Source organism: Phyllostomus hastatus, unplaced genomic scaffold (assembly GCF_019186645.2).
Source record: "Phyllostomus hastatus isolate PE091 unplaced genomic scaffold, TTU_PhHast_1.1 phas_scaffold_114, whole genome shotgun sequence".
Lineage (NCBI taxonomy): Eukaryota > Metazoa > Chordata > Mammalia > Chiroptera > Phyllostomidae > Phyllostomus > Phyllostomus hastatus.
The window spans coordinates 10,695,294-10,708,240 of record NW_025334006.1 but is presented as its reverse complement, the minus strand read 5'-3'; the positions used below and the strand labels follow the sequence as shown (position 1 = coordinate 10,708,240).

Below are 12,947 nucleotides of genomic sequence, written 5' to 3'. Positions count from 1 at the left end.
GATGAAAGAACAAACAATTCCATCAACAAATTCTTAATTTAAAGCATTCAGGGGAAGCCAAAGCAAACAGCTGTGTAGAAAAAGTCCTCCTGGGAGTCCAGGCCACCTGGGTCCTTCTCCAGCTTCGTCACTGACTTGCCCTTTTGCCCTGAGGGAAGATGTTTCCTCAGGCTGTGACTCCACTTTCTTCAACCATGGGTGTGTCACACATATTTTTTTTTTAAGTCACGTGGCTTAGGGGCTGTTCTGGCAATATTCTAGGGCCCCTTACTGAGCAACTCACTGCTTCAGAGAAAATTTTACAGTTTCAAAAGTGTGAATGAGATGGGAACATACTTTTTATACTTACCCTGGGGAATTTCTGACTGAATTTATGACATATATTCATCTTGGAACTTTCTCCATGTTTTTAATCTGTTCAGTGTGTCTGGAAACCTGTTGTGTCCTTTTCTGCAGTTTCTTCTTGCATCTTTTTTATGGCCTCCAAGCCATTCGAGTCCCCGTGGTTTGTAGAGTGGTGCCATGTTGTCACTGCCTACTCTCTGCCAGCCTCCTTGATCTGCTGTAAAGTTTCTCTGTGGATTGGCCTCTGCTGCCAGCTTCAGCAATGCCTAGAGTTGTCATAGGTCCATCGTTCAGCACTGGCCTAGTAATATGGATTCATCTGTCTCATCTAAGACGTTTCATAGGGAGAATTGGAGGACCCATAATGGAAACGTGGGCTTGAATTTTGTCTCTTAATTGCATCCTCTCCCCACCTCATCCTTGAGCAAAACTGCAGGCTCTTCACCCTTAGAAGTGGAGGGGAGTGCAGCATTGGGAACACCAGGATGCCAGCCAGGAGCTCACACCACCAGCTTCCCTGTGAGTCATCTAACGACCGATGGGTGGGTTGGCGGACACCCAGGTTCCTGGATGCTGCTTTCCTTTCTCACTATGACATGGGCTTCTTCAGGACTTAGATCTACTCAGCCTTCAGCCTGCTCTTGCTCTGTGTTTTTTGTTTTATTTTGTTTTGTATCCTCACCCGAGGACACGCTGACTGACTTTAGAGAGGGGAGAAGGGAGGGAGAGAGTGAAGGAGAGAAACATCAATGTAAGAAACACCAAATGGCCTCTCGTATGTGCCCTAACCAGGAACAGAAGCCGCAAACTTTCCGTCTGCCGGACGTGGCCCACCAAGTGAGCCACGTGGACCAGGTCTTGCTCCATGTTTTTAGATGTGACTTACTCTATCAGAGTAGAATTAGAATTTAGAATTCCCCAATTTGTTAGTTGGCGTATTCACATTCATATTCTTTGACTTACCGTCTCTCTCACACCCAGTTCTGGGCTTGGCCAGAACTGAGAGGTAAATCTGTTTGTTTTTACACAAGGATAACGTGACTGCTTTGAACCTCATTCTCCCTTACCCCAGACACCACCCCCTGTCTGTGAATTCTATCTCAGTTGTTGCCTCTCTATCAGCTAGGAATGCTAAGCAATGTGTTCTCAGGATCCTGTAGGTCTACTTTAAACTATTTCTCCAAGGGATGCCAGACTGAAACCACTCTGCTCCTGATAAGGGGTGCTGAAGTCCCAGCTTTTGTGGGGCTACCAGCTGTGAATCTGGGAGTCTCCACCATGATGCCTGGATATTGGCAGATGAGCGAGAGGGGCCCGCATTCTGTATCACTTTCTTGGTGACAGGGCCAGTTTGTATGACAGCCAGGAGACTGCTGGATTTGTATGCAGTGCACAAACCCTGAAAAAAAAAAAAGTCTGAGGAGCCCTGCCAGCCAATAACTCCGAAAGGGTTCTTTGTATAAGTGAGCAGTCTGTGGGCTGGACAAGGGCTGTCCTCTTAGCCCCTATCCCCCAACAACTGGCCTCTCTGGCCCAGCAACTTGGTGGTGTTTTGGAGCTGGCACTGAGCCCTTGGGGATCCCTACCCAGGAAGAGACCATCTTGGGATCCCAGGCACACAGAGCAGCTTAGGCTCCATCCTTCCTGCCTTGGCTTCTGGCAGTCTGCCTCCAAATGCCAGTCCCTGGGATCTGTTCAGAAGAGGCGTGTGTATGCATGTGAGACAGCAAGTGAAAAAGAGAGATATGAATATGAAAAGACCAACCAACCAACGAATCGGGGACATTCTAATTCTCTGTAGTGGAGACCTCAGAGAGAAGGATGTAACCCCTGTCTAACACCCTGCTGGACTAGTCCCTCTCTTCCAGCCAGCAGGCTCTGTTCACCTGAGCCTTTTCAATTTCCTAAGAGTGAAAGCTGTCTTTTGCTCCTATTGTCTGAAGAGGAACAGAAATGTGACTCTCTGGTCCCATACCTCAGGGAGCTGCAGCATAAAATTCTTCTATCAAATTGAAGCCAAGAGATGCACCCACGCTGATAGCAGGCTGAGACCACTTCTGGCCTTCAACACCATCAGCAGCCCTGCGTCGTTTGCGGCGCTGCTTAAGGAGTTGGCTCCCGGCCAGCTTGTGTTTGAGTCCACCTCTTTAAGAATGTCGTTATTAATGAGTTTTCTAAACACACAACTTTGACTCTCTTCAGTGAACAAATAAATACTATTTTCTGGAAAGGAAAATAAGTAAGTGTTGAAGAATTTTCTAAAGCCTCACATGTGAGCCCAGAGGACAGTGGCACTGTCAGGCGAGGGGTAAGATGGGTCTTAGTCTTTGGCCCTCAAACATCATTGCCATGTTAGGATGCATCTCCCTTTTTCTTTTTTAAGAGAGAGAGAGAGAGAGAGAGGGGAAGGGTGGGATAAAACATCAGTGCGTGAGAGAAATGTAGATCAGTTGCCTCTTGCACCCCCCAAACCAGGCACCTGGCCCACAACCCAGACTGGGAATCGAGCTGGCCTCCTTTTGGTCCGTGGGACGACGCCCAACCCAGCTGAGCCACACCAGTCAGCGCTAGGCTGCACCTCTTTGTGAGAGAAGCCAAGAGGTTGACTGAATTTTGTCTCATCATGTGGCCCGTGTTCTCGAAGGTGACACCAGTTCTCCCTGTCCTCATCTCAGTGCTGCTGGGTTTCCCCTGCCAGCTTCATCTCTGCCAGGGTTAAAACCTCCTTTGTCTCTCATTTGCCCTCATTGTTTTGAATATATTAATGTCCAACTCTTTGAGCAAAACTATGTTCAAAATAAATAGTAGTCCATATTTAGTCTATCATAAATAGTATACCTATACTAAACCTTGCAGTACTTTCTAAAACGTATTCATTAAATAGGACAAGGTAATCAGACAAATACTTTTTTTCATTTTATTTTAGAAGCCTCAAGGAAGGACTAGGGACTTTAGAGAGGCTGTGTCCGGGGCCAGAAGCCAGCAGAGTGGGGTTGCCTGCACTGGCCTGTATGCAGCTTCTTCTAAGGAACATTCGGTGCTCCAAAAGGAACAGGGTCATTGCCTCACTTGGGGGCTCACCCCCAGACTCAGTGCTGTCACATCTGGATAACTTGGAAAAGAAGAAATCCAAAGGAAATATTCCCCTCTGACTGAAGGAACGTATTTCCCAAGTCCACCTCCCGTCTCCAGTGCCCGCCTGCCACCCTTGGGTCACTGGTACTCGTGGTTTGCAGATTCTTTACCTCTCACCTGAATATAGTCAAGGAGCTTTGTGGCCCTGGTGTGTGACTCTGAAAGGTTTACTCATCACATCCACAAGTGGGGACAGGCAGGCTCATGAAGAGAAAGCCTAGGAATTTTCTGCATGTGTCCTGTGCGTGTGCAACATGCTTATTTTAAAAATTCTCCCTTCCTTGCTCTCACCTGACTGAAATCATTCACTGTTTTTTCCCCAAAGGAGATAATAAAAAGGATGTTTAGAATGAAGAAAGAGGCTTGTCTTCTTCTCCACCTTTTATTCCTCCTCTCACTCTTACCCCCAAAACTTTAAAATTTAAAGAACCTTTGAGAAGGGGTTCGAAATGGCTTTGCTTTCATCCTCGGAGGCATAAATAACATTTTCCTATTCCGTCGTTTTTTATTCCATGTGGTTCCTGCAGAGTGGAAGGAATGTATCTTTCTGTACTGATGGGTCTCATGTAGTCATTGTGTACATTTATCTTTGTGCCCTGCTAATGCCATTTGAATTTCTAAAATCTTTATTTTGCAAATCTACTTGTGTCCTGGGTTTAGCTTCCGATTATAGGATTAGCAGAGATTATAATTATAGGGTCTGATATCTTCTTGAAGCTTTCTATCAGGTTTATGCCTGTGAGTTGAGAAATTTGTTGATAGAATGGAAGCTAGCAGTAGATGTGGGCTAATGGGGGAGGCAGGAGGGGTCAGAATTGGAGTGGTAATACCTAGCCCTGATAGATCAGAATCAGCTAAAAACCAGGAAACCTAGATTTTCTGGCTGTCTCTGGACTTCACAACTATGTTGGATCACTAGGGCCCACTTTTTTCAATCAACTTTTCACAAACACTGCCTCTTCCTTCTCTCCACCCCATTATTGTATTCTGAATAGAGCTCTAAACTGAAGTCCTGGGTGGCATCCTTGGCTAAGAGCTGTCCTATCATCAGCAGTGCCTATGACATTCATCTTGTCAGTTCTCATCAGACAGCTCTCCTGCTCTGCAGTAAGGAGCCCAAGAGACTGAAAAGGGGGCAAAGATGGGCTTGGGACACAGAGCAACCCTTGTTATTCAGAAATATTAGAGGATCCAGTTACCTAGTTTTGTTAACAGAGGTTAAAAAAGACATACAACTTTGGAAAAGAAGTCACCAGTTCGATTCCCAGTCAGGGCACACGGCTGGGTTGTGGGCCTGGTCCCTGGCTAAGGGTTGTATGAGAGGCAACTGATCGATGTTTCTCTCTCACATCCATGTTTCTCTCCCTCTTTTTTTTCCCTACCTTCCCCCCTCTCTCTAAAGAAATAAATTAAAAAAAAATTTTTTTTTTAAGTTCCAAAGTAGGGCAGCTCCAGTGCGGGTTTAACTAAAATGTGGCCCCAGGGTCAGAATTAGACACCTTTGTTCTTCCCATCTTTTCTGTTCTGACATTCTCTCAGCATACTCACAAGTGTCTATCTTGACTACAGAGTGGTTGCCATAGCTCCAGGCATTGCATGCTTATACACCAATCTCCAAAGGCAAGGAGAGGTAACGTTTCTTGTTCAAAAAAAAAATAATTTTCCACATGCCTCCCACCTGACTTCCTCTTACATCTTATTATGCAGATTTGGAAGACGCTCCTAAACCTTTATGTGGGACTAGGGAGGAGATTGGCCGATCACAGGGATTCATAGGGTCCTTGAATTTGGATGCAGAAAAAATTATATCTTTATTTTTATTACCCTCTAACTCAAATTTAGCATCTCCTTTGAATATGAATGTAAGCCACAAATCATAGGTAAGCTAGTATATCCATGACTTTATCGCCAAGGAAAATCACAGATGTTGTCATATTACCTCATAGTAGTTGTAGGAAATCCAAAATATTGTTTGCTCTTAACACTGCTTTGAAATTACAGTTTTTAGACCTACTACTAGATCTTGGTATTCAGCATGTTGAATCACATATATTTAGCATAAAGAAGCACATATATTGTATCCTGATTTGGGTGGGTTTTTAAAAATATTTTAATAACTTTCAGTATAATTGGTTTCTTTTGTGATCTTATATATTTTAATTTATATACTCAAAAACACACAATATATACAAATACTGAATCATGTTTTACACCTAAAACTAATATTATATGTCATTTATGCTTCAATAAAAAATAGGTATTCTGTGAAGGGGGTCCCTATGTTTCCCTCAATTGCCAGAGAGATCGTGGCACAAAAAGTAACTTAGACCAGTCAGCATTTTCCTGAGTTACATACGAATTTCACAAGGCAATATGATGGAGACCTGCCCGCAGGGAGAAGGGGAAATAATGGCTGTTGAGTGGGCAACAACGGGCCTTTCCCTAGAAGTGCCCATAGGCTCAGGCAGCCAAGTGGTTCCTTCCCTGCTGTTGTCCCGCTGCTTTAATGTGGAGCGCTGTCCCCCACGCTTCAGGTACTCGTATGCCATCTATGTGCTGTTGCCAAATCCAAGTGCCCCCTATACTACTACTACTTCCTTAATTTTTTCTTGACTCTGTAATTAATTATTTTTCTTTCTGAAATTAATTATTTTAAAATGGAAATGTACCGTTTACCATAAATAAAAGGAAACCTTAAAAATAAGTACAGAGAATACAGAATATTGTTACTGAATTCTCGCTGCATCTTACTTGCCTACAAGGCTCTGAGCCTGAGGTCTCCCTTTGTTGTTGTTGTTGTTAAAGATGCGGTAAAGACAGATTAGCAGTAAGCCTAGACTTTCTCATTAACTTAATCAAAGGAGTTGAAAAGAAAATAACTCTGTAGTTGTCATTCTGTGCTCTGTTATTGACACAAAGTTCAGTCCCTTGGGGAAAGCAGGTTTACAAGAGTCTCCTCATCTTACGGACTAGTGATCTCACCTACAAAGGAAATTAGGTTAGTCTGAATAATTTTTCATGAGCACCTATCATCTCATAATGATCTCTGGCTTTCTGCCAGCTCCTAAACTATGTTTCAACAACAGCCTGTGGTTCATGGAGTTCACCCTTTGCTTTTCTTTGTTCTGTTCTCTTTTCCACTTTCTAAAGATCAGACCAGCGTTTGTCTGTCTCTTTTCTAACAGCATCTCTTCTGTCCTCTGTGATCCAACAACAACTGGTTCATTGACATGGCTTACCCAAATGATATTGGTTAATTGATGTTACTCAATGGGACTTTAAGGGAGAAGGCATCAGTCTAAGAAACCCCATAGCAGAAGAGGTAGCCCCTGTTGGCTCAACCCCAAAACTCAAAAAGAGACAAAGTAGTTGAGTAGAGTCCCTAAAGGGTACACAACAGGGGACTGAACCAGAGCGTGTTTGGCCCTGGTCCCCACAGGAGCGGAGCAGCTTCAGGATACAGAGCCAAGGACTGGACTCGGGATGTCTGAGAGCTAGAAGGACGCTCAGAAATTGATACCATCCCATGGCTAGAGATGAGAAGACACCCAAAGAAGTGAAGGGGTCTTACCTTGAAATTGCACTGGTGTAAAGTAGTAGCAGAGTTAAGATTAGAATCCAGGGGCCTGTCCCCTGCCCTGAGCTACTTTCACTCATTATCTTAACGTCACTCTAAAAATACATTTTCTTCTTTCTGCCCACAGTGTTAAAATCGGTCTGGGGTCTCCCTCCCACCTTCTGCTCCTACTGTCTTCTTTCCCTTTCCTCACTTGTCAACATTTCCCCTTTTCCCTGTGACTCTTCTTCGTCTCACTCTTCCTCACCAAGGCCCCACAGGCACAGCACCAAGAATGAGCCCTCTCTTCTCACTCTTGGGGGCTTTTTTAGGGCTTCTGTTGAAGCTGTAGGGAAGGGAAGGATGGTCTTTCTGGGGATGTCAAATATTTGTGCCCTGTGGACCTCTCCTTTATCTAATGTCAGAGGAGTCGAGAAGGAACCTCGAGAGCATTCGGGGGGAGTACTTCTTCCTTGTCCCCTTTCTCCTGTCCCTTCCACAAAGATTCTAGTTGCCAGGTGTGGTTGGAGCTGAGGTCTGCATGTCTCTTTTTTCCTGGACCTTGGGGAACACAAGAGGCAGAAGTTCAGAGTGGGGAGAGTGAGACCACAGCTGCCATTTCCAGGGCCTGAATTAGAACTGGCAGTGTTTTGTTTTGTTTTGTTTTGTTTAAATTGAAGAAACCTGGTTGAGAAAGACAGGCTAACACTAGCAAAATTTCTCCTGGAACTGTTAATTACGTGCATGTTTACATGTTGAGTGAGCTTTGTGGGCATGTTTGTGTGTGAGTGTGCACTACCATCCCCCAGCAGGCCTCGTGCGTAACGCCTCAGCTGAGACGGTTTTCCTAATGGTTTAAAACGACAAATGTTATTGTCTTGAGTTAAGTGGTTCAATTAGCACTGATTGGAAGGAGTGGGATGAACTGGGGAAACACGCAGGCTGTTTGTTAACAGCCTTGGGATGGGAGGGAAGGAAAGAAGGTGTCGCCGCTGAAAACAGCTTCCAGGGGTGGCCTGGCCCACTGCATGGGTGTGAGAGAGCTGCTGGGACCAGGTTTTACACGGGGACGAGAAAGCAGAAAGCACTTAGGAGATGGGCACCATCAATCAGTGCAGAATGTGTGTGTAACCGGCTGCTCTAGGAGATCTTCCGTTCGCACATAAACATCAATCACTCTGCTGTGTGCCACCTTCGGCCCACTCTACCGCCTTAGTACACTTCATGCACTTTGGGTTGGTAGAGAATCCTCTCTCTGGTTTGTAGTTCCTTCTTGCAACTACTTAGCATGAGTATTTGTCTGTCTGTCTGTCTGTCTCTGTACTGGAGAGCATGACCTTTGGGGAAGGTTAACAGGATTTCAAAGCCTCTTAGAGCTCCTCCTAAGCAGCCCCAGATAGTTTGGCCCTATAGTCATTCTTGTTGTAGAAGTGGGGCCAGAACCTCTGCCCAAGAGTCTGCCCCCTCCCCAGTCTTTGCTCTTCACCCCCTTTTTGGTTACCCTTACAGGAACAAAACCAGCGTCATTTCAATGCCCGGATTTTTTCATTCTTCCCTTTCTATCCAGGTCTGAGTTTCATAATACTATAGAGGGCTCAGTGATTGATCTGTCTCTCTGCCAAGTTCCCTACAAAGTTTTCTCTTTCTACTCTGCATAAAAGAAACTAGGCCTGGCTGCTCTGTGCTTTTCACTTCCAGCCCTCATTCTTCTTGCCGCCACCCCCCCCCCCAACGTTGCTGTTCCTCCAAACTCTCCATGTTCCTCCAAGACAAGCAGCTGGGACTTCAGGTGCGATCCTGACACAGGGCCCACCAGTTCCGTTCTCCTTGCCTTAACTCCACCGTGGTTGTAACCACCCATCACCTCTAGCCTCTGTTGAGGCCAGAAGACTTGAGCCTTGAGTCTTAATGACCTGTAATGCAGCAGGATGGTGTGATGCTGGGCAGTGTGGACTTAGGAGTCAGAGACCTACTCTTGAATTCTGGTCCTGTCACTGGCTGCATGGCCTTAAATCTAAGACACTTAACGTTTTAATCTTCAGTTTCCTCATCTGTAAAATGGGGGTGATACTCATAAGTAGACTTACGGGAGGAAAGTCCCTAGAGAGCCCCAAGTTATAGGAAGGGGCAGAATGGTGCAGTCAGGGGAATAGTAGTTCTCTGGAGGGGACATGAATGTGAACGAGGTCCTGTGCTGATATCTGAGATTCATCAAATGAAAACTTGACTGGCACCAAGGAAGTGGGGTTAACACACACATAGGTTAGGCTTCCCAGAGATCCCTGCACTGTGTGTCAGGAAGAATCGACCTCAGGGGCACCCTGTACCCCTGGCAGACACCCTCAGGCCCCATCTGTATTTATAAGCTGAACCAAGAGCTGATGTGTATGTGTGCACATACATGTATGTAGGAGAGAAGTTAACAGAAAGATATTTATCCAGTTCACCCTTTTCTTTTTCTCCTTCCTCTTTTTGTATGTGGAGGGTTATTCTGTTTGAATGCCCCTGCAGAGACCAAGAATTTTGGCAAAAAATAGTATTTTCGGGCAATCCTAAGTCCATCTTTATGTCATTTGCACACAGATTCAGTGTGACCCAGAGGGTCCTGTAAAGTATGATGGGAGTCCACACCTCATCATTCTTCTTAGCCCTTTCCCCAAAGAACTCAGCCTTACAGCTCTCCTACCCAGAAGAGAAAGCCTCTACGAGTTTGCCCTCACCAAGTCGGGCAGTTCAGCTACTGCGCTGTAGCAATGGAATCACTGCTGCGAAACCATCCAGAAGGAGGACTTATTGCCATGTAAAAATCCAGGGGCAGCTGGGCCTCGAGCAAATCCCACAAGCCCCTCAGATGCCCAGAGGTCTTCCCGTCAGGACACCCTGTGAGAAAAGCTCGCTTCCACCTCAGTTTCCTGCTGATTTTTTTGGTCCTCCCTCCCTCCCTCCATTTTCCCCTGGTCTTTGGGCCCAAATCCCTCTTCCATTTATCATGTAGCCTGCAAATGCAGTTTATGTGCTGTTGCCCAGATCCTTCTCTGCATTCCCACAGCTGTCTACCTGTGACCCAGTCAGCCTTCCCCAGAGAGATTCTGTAATTATTTGAGAGAACCATTGTTCCAAAAAGACAGGCAAAGCTGCAAAGATGAGGGGCTTTAGGAGGCGACGGAGCCAGGTCAGCCCTCCCGTGCTGAGGGAGAACATCATTTCCTAGATGTTTCTAAGCTCTTCTCTGCCTTATCTCCATTTTTACCATAGACTCTTCCCTCAGATCCATGCCTGTCCATGTAAAGGGCAGGAGCTTCACTTACCTGAAAGCCTCCAGTCCAGTAAATCCGAAAGAGGAGGGGTGTGGGTCTCCAAGGTTCTGCCTGTGTGCTCTGCCTGCAGAGCGTCCCGCAGTCTCCCACGAGAGGGTTTTCCTTTCCATCAGCATTCACCACATCCTCACACACAGGACATCTGGGAACCACAGTACAGATTTAAGTTTCTGCCCCAGGCGGATCTGTCTGCCCTTCCTAACATTTAGGCAGAGGCCCAGAAGGCACACTTACCACATTTGAGATGAACAAGACTGTTCTCTTAAAATAAAAAATCAAGTTTCAGAATATTTTATATAAGTACTGAGAAAGATGGGCTGCAACTTAAGATGTGAAATGTAATTTACCAGTTGTAATAAATGCCAAGTCCTGTGTTTAAGTTTAAAAAAAAAAAAAGGTTACACATAAGACTATACTTTCAGGGATCATTTCTTTAGTTCTTTACTAGAGAAGTTTCTCTGAACGTGCAGAGCACCCGAAACCACGAGGAGGAGGCGCAGTGTTCTCTCCTGAGCGTGAAGCCGGCTTTTGGTGTTGTTTTGCAACTGCCAATAGCCACTGGTGATCGTTCTTCTCTTCTTTTGGAAGAGAAAGAGGGGAGAACACAGAGTGGCAAAAAAAAAAAAATTACAAGAGGGTGACCTAGCTTGACAGCCGTTCACTTGAAAATTACCCCAGTTTGTTTACTACAGACTGTACACCAACAACCATGTGAAGTGACTGATAAAAATTACATTAATAAAGAAATAGTATAGAGGAACGAGGTAATTATTCTGCTCTGCTTGAGGAACATCTGGGGTATTGTGATCAGTAGTGAGGGGTGTGTTTGTAGAGAGTCCTTGACAAATGGAAGAGCGTTCCTCAGAAGGGGCCGGGTGGTACAGACTGGGAGCCAGGTCCAAGTGTAACGGGAACCACGGGGGCTGGAAGGAGAGGCCAGAGAAAACATGACTGATATGAACGGCTGTTACATAGAGGGTGGAGACAGGGAACACACACTGTTCATGGGCTTACTTTTGTTAAACCCTGTGTTAGTCGCTCATAAACTAATCTTTTCTCACGTAATCCTCAAAAGCAGCCCTCAGAGCCAACTTTCCCAATGTTACCTACTGGTAAATAAGAAAAAGGAATCCCATTTATTCCAAATTGCTCTAGACTACAAAACTTAGACCAGTAGATAGAAGTATAAGTGGGTGGGTTTTAACTTGAGAGAGGGCTTTCTAACAGTGAAATGGACTCTTGGGTGGAGAGCTCCCTGTTACGGAACATTTGGAGAGAAGCTGATCATCTCCTGGAGGTGTAAGGAAGGAAGGTGACCAAGATGACCTTTAGTTCAGATGGGGTGTTCTGTAATTCCCTCCGGCTTTCCGAGGGCAGCATCAGGCTTTCCGAAAGCTGCTGGGAAGGGAGAGAGGGCCAGAGCTGCCAAGAGCCCTTTCTTCTGCTCGGCTCACAGATTACAGGCCATTTATGCCCGCCGTCGCCTAGTGCCCCGACTTGCTTGTCTCAGTGCCTTGAACAAGCTCTCAACCTGGCAGCCTGTCTGTCAAGGTTAGATCTGGCCCTCCTCCCCTTTCTGACGCCCCTTCATTGCCACAGCTTGTCTTCCCACTCAGGAAAGGGTATTTTGAGGAGGCTCTGCACTGTCTCCTTTTCCCTATCGGTGCAGTCTTCCAGCAGCAGCCACTGAGGGGGGCGTTGCCATCCTACCTTCCAAGCTGAGTATGTTGACAAGGCCCTGTGTGTATCTGCTTCCTCACGCTGCAGCCTGATCGATGCCTGTCAGAGCTCAGCATCAGAGTGACAGCCACTTGCCAGGCTGTTCGCCGAACACAGGTCGCCCGTCAAGAGAAATCAGACGGAATTCATCTCCCGTCCAAAGCCTAGCCCAATGGGCTCTGTCTGGAATGTCATTCTTATATATCCCACCCTGCTTTTGTGCCTTGAAAATTAGTTCCCCTGGGACTTGGTGTTACATTGACGGGTCCCGTGGGACAGAGAATTACGGTCAGTAGAATGATGTGAAGAGACCAGTACCAGCCCCGACCCTTGAGGAACTTCCAATTTAGAGCATCTGGCTGCTGTATGGACAGTGCTGGTTTAGTGCAGACAGAATTGACACATGATTTTTTTAATTGATTGCTATAAAATAGCACATAAATCAAAAGGAATTAATTTAAAATTTTGCAATTGTATTTTAGTTAGAGTGTGACCAGATTAAATAAGTGTGTTGCAGACAATTGGTGGAGAAGAGTCTCTTTAGAAGGTTTCATTAGACAGGTAATTAGAGGGTTTAAGGCTTTCAAATTGACAAGAACAAATGTTGGCAAAGGTTCTATGTTTGTAAACCATTAGGGGCTGTGAAAAGCCCTGTCACCCTGTGCCTGGGAGGAAGTCAGCTAGACGTTTCTCTTTCCTCTCCTGAAAACCTCTTTTACCCCATACAAGCCTGCACCTGAATCTTCAAGAAGACCTTCTCTAACCCTCAGCCACTGCAGCCCTTCCATTTCCCAAGGTAGCTGACTCTTAAGTAAACTCTACCCTGTTGCCCACCTCAGGTTGTGCCAGCTAATTCTGTCCCTTTTGCCTGCCCT

The 12,947-nt window shown here is 45.8% G+C and overlaps 1 protein-coding gene and 1 non-coding gene across 2 annotated transcripts in view; both read left to right on the top strand.

Annotated features, from left to right (window-relative positions):
* The window catches only part of SND1 (staphylococcal nuclease and tudor domain containing 1), a 416,128-nt gene that overhangs the window by 367,362 nt on the left and 35,819 nt on the right, over positions 1-12,947 (top strand). The gene's annotated exons all lie outside the window — the stretch shown is intronic.
* On the top strand, positions 10,760-10,967 carry LOC123829863. The gene has a single exon (XR_006787669.1). It is a non-coding gene; the product is annotated as a small nucleolar RNA U3 (small nucleolar RNA).